The sequence below is a fragment of the Benincasa hispida genome, chromosome 11 (genome assembly GCF_009727055.1).
Source record: "Benincasa hispida cultivar B227 chromosome 11, ASM972705v1, whole genome shotgun sequence".
NCBI classification, from domain to species: Eukaryota; Viridiplantae; Streptophyta; class Magnoliopsida; order Cucurbitales; family Cucurbitaceae; genus Benincasa; species Benincasa hispida.
Genome location: NC_052359.1, coordinates 75,306,675 through 75,310,861, shown reverse-complemented (window position 1 = coordinate 75,310,861; position 4,187 = coordinate 75,306,675).

Genomic DNA, 4,187 nt, shown 5'->3' with positions numbered 1-4,187 from the left:
GAAAAGAAGGAATAGCTAAACCTTACCTCTATAGATTCCCAAAATCTTCACAATTCCCTCTGCATCTTCTCTAGATCGTCTCTTCAATGATCAAGGGATGTAAGTGAAATCTTGTTATTCTCTAGGATCCCAAGAATTTGATGTGTTGTCTCCAAGACTAAAATTTGATGTGTTGTCTCCAAACTAGAATTTGATGTGTTGTCTCCAAGACTTGGAAGAAGAAGTAGTAGAGAAAGGATGAGAGATTTTGAGAGAAGTAGTAGAAGACATTCCGAATTCCTAATTCAACTATGTCACAAACATGGCCCATGAAGACCTATTTATAGGGGATGACCCCCTTCTCCTTTGTCTTCCATATTTGTTCTAATTTAATTAAATAAATTTTATTTAATTAATTAGTCCAATAATTAATAAACATATATATTAAATCCAATTTAATATAATAAATAAATAAATAAACATAACATATTTATTTATCTTTACTTTTGAAAAATTAATTAATTAATTAACCATTAATTAATCAATTAAACGACTATACTAAATCATATTTAATATATAATTAATCAACATATAATTATCACATATTTATATGTATATATCTTTTTAATATTTGAATCTTATTTAAATATTTTTCTCTCTTAATTATAGATCACATCTATAATTAACTATATTATATTAATCTCATTAATATATAATTGATTTGAACAATTAAAACAATTCCTCTTATTATGCTCGAGTAAGCTAACAATGGAACTTTATGGACCTACATATTTTAGAAGCTCCAATGATATAAGATTAATCAATTAAACTCTTTAATTAAATTAATCAATTTTCATTAACTACCGGTCACTCCACTAAGACCGATAGCTGCACTCTTCGCACTGTAGATTTATTTCTGTGTCCATGGATATAACCAATCAACAGAAAGTCGACCCTTCACAAATTGGTCATAACTATAGCTGGGTCAAAATACCATTTTACCCTTACCTTAAATACCACTAATCCCTCTAATAAATAAATAGTTTATAGTCCCGCTATAAACGATTACCTCTAGGACCAATGAGAGGCTGAGGCTTCGATGTTCAAGACCCCAAATCGAGCAATTTATCTACTTTCCCTAAGATTGGGAAAGGAGTGGATTCCATCTTGTTTAGTTGTATTCCCTACACCCTACTCGGACAAATCCCCAAAATGGTAGTCTAAACAAAGTAGTATTATATATAAACACTATTCATTTCTCGATTTGATCTGGTCTGGTTTTATACAAACAAAACAATTGTAACATCTAAGTAGGCGATTCGTAGTGTGGTATTCAACTACATTTAAGTTATCACTAAAACGTGATCCACCTGTAACATACACATTTAATTTTCATAAAATAACCTTGAATCTTAGTTTATTAGATTGATTTTAATTTTATTAGATATGTAATTTGTACAAAATATTCGATTTAGAACATATACTCTAACAATTTTGTCATTCGTGGTCGAATATCTATATTATGAATGGAACAAAACCACACCATTTTGATTGTTGTCCCAATTAAAGTTGGGTATCATCTTTGAATCCACCGCTAGCCAACATGCCACAGATGAAGGGGGATTCCCCTAAATTAGCTCAAATTAGCTTTAGTGTAGAGTGGATTGAGGAGTTCCTTTTTTCAATTTCACCATAAATGCACCAATCACAACCCAACCTTTGGTGTAGCAAAGAAGCCTTGCAGTATCTCGAATTGATAATAGAGCTCAGTATGGAAAGGATTAAATGAGTCAATAGCCTCATTTGATTCCCTTAGCGCTTTAAGGATTCAACTTCAATCATCATGAAAGGACCGCCTAGTGAGAATAATCATTGAATCTCGTTTAAAGTTTTCTTTCTTTTGCTAAATTTTTCCATGTTAAAATCTTTTTTTCCCTATAATTTGGACAAAATTAAAATTCAGTCTCTGCAGTTTTTAATTAGAAATTAAGTCCTATAATTTAATAAAATTTTTCTAATTATAGACTATTTAAACTAGAATCCAATTCTAAATATATAATATCAAACACATTTAAACTATTATTTAAACTAGAATCCAATTCTACCTGCACAAATATAAAAACATGAAATTCAATAACTCTAGGGTCGCCAGATATTGCTTTTTAGAATGGCCAAATGACTACCTCTGTATACTTTTTAAAATCTACAAATAGATAGATTTACCCATAGTCAAATCCCAATTATTATGGTGTATTTTAAAAACAAATCTAATAAACTAAAAACAATTTCTAATAAAATCTAAACTACCCATCCCAAAAACGTAGAAAAAAATTTGACCAGTTTAACAAACTGAATAAATAATTTTGTAAAGAAAATACATAAAATACATGGAAAATTCATAACAACCTTTAAAGAAAATACATGTTATAAGGGCACTCTCCTTGTAGGAGTTAAATTGAATGTTTTTATGATTTGGTGTAGACATGGTTAAGCACAAATATGATATTTTATGTGATAGAGCAAAAGCGTCAACAAGAACATACAAAAGTTCACAAGCTATTAAATTATAAAATATTGTGAACAAACATCTACATATATTGGAAATATATTTGCATTTGTGTTAAACCTATAGGGGAAATGTAATATTTATAGTGTATTTATTGTTTACAAAAGCATTTGATATAATAAGTACACTGTAAATGAAAAGCAAAAGAAAGTTAAAAAAAATAATTAATCACTATAATTACAAAATAATTAATAAAATATATAATTTAATCCTACACGATTAAACAGATGATAGAGAGAAGATGTAGAAAATAATGTGAGATAATTAAAATAAGATATGTGACATACAATAGAAACAAAAAATTTGACGTCACTTCTCTCAAGCTTCTAGAACCTTCCCTCCTCGCTTTTGACATTATTATTTATGAGTGTTCATGGGTTGGGTTAGGTTGGGTTGAAAGATTTTCAAGACCTGACTCAATTGTTAAAATAACTCCCGTAAAAGTGGTTACACAACAAAAATCTAATTTAATTATTTTCATATATTGAATTAAGATTAACAATTCAATTTCAATTTATATAGTGGAAATTTTCTTTGTAGGGTGTAAATAAACTATTTTTGAGAGTTGTTGAATAATAAATTATTCAAAAAATATTGAAATTAAATAATATTAAAATCAATATATATAAATAATTGTGTTATAAAAAAAGATTGTTTTTAAATATAGAAAAATGAACCAAAATATTAACAAAATTTTAGAATTATCATGCTAATAAGGAAGGGTTGTAAGGATAAATAAGGAAGGAAACCATAATAAAAATGAATCTAGATTTTGTATTTGGTTTTTTTTTTTTTTTGAAAATGTATTGTAATTAAAGTGCGGTGAATCGAATCTCAAACCTATGAGTGCTATGCCAGGCTCTTGTTGGCATTTGGTCATATTTCATCAAAATGATTTATTAAAATGGTGTTGGCATTTGGCCATATTTCATCAAAATGATTTATTAAAATGGTGTTTTACTTTGGCCATTATATACCATTTCTCATCATTTTCATTTGGATCCTTGTTTTCAAATTCTTTACCAAACAGATTTTATTTGTTCTTGAGTAGTCATAAGACTTTTAATTATATTCAGTAATAGTTCTCTCTTTTTCTTTTTATAAATAAAATTACTTATATATAATTATATTGTAGGTACTAATTGTGTTCTTATTATTTACCTCTAATTTTATTTATTTTCCGTTAAATATTTGGGTTGCATTAATATCATGGCTTTTAGACTTTGCATAACTTAACGGAAAATTTAAACAAATTGATAATAAATGCTATAAATTACTTAAAATTTTGAAACGCAACCGTCTTTGTCTATTTATTTATTTTTTTAATGTAATAAATGCATATAAATACAAAATGATCGTTTCTTTTTTTCTTTTTAACAACTAAGATTGACCTAATATTATTTTCTCATAATTTATAATTATTACATAATGGTTTAAAATAAATATACAAGATAAAATTTAATTTAAATGATAACATTGAAAATTAAATTTTATTAAAAATTACATCTACTTTTAAGAAAATCCAAAAGCTAGAAATAACTCATTTTGAAAAGGGTGTGAAATTAGCATACTAATTTGTGACTTTTAGATGTAATGGCTAGAATATGCTTACTAATTTGTTTCAAATTTTTTAAAAAGGCAA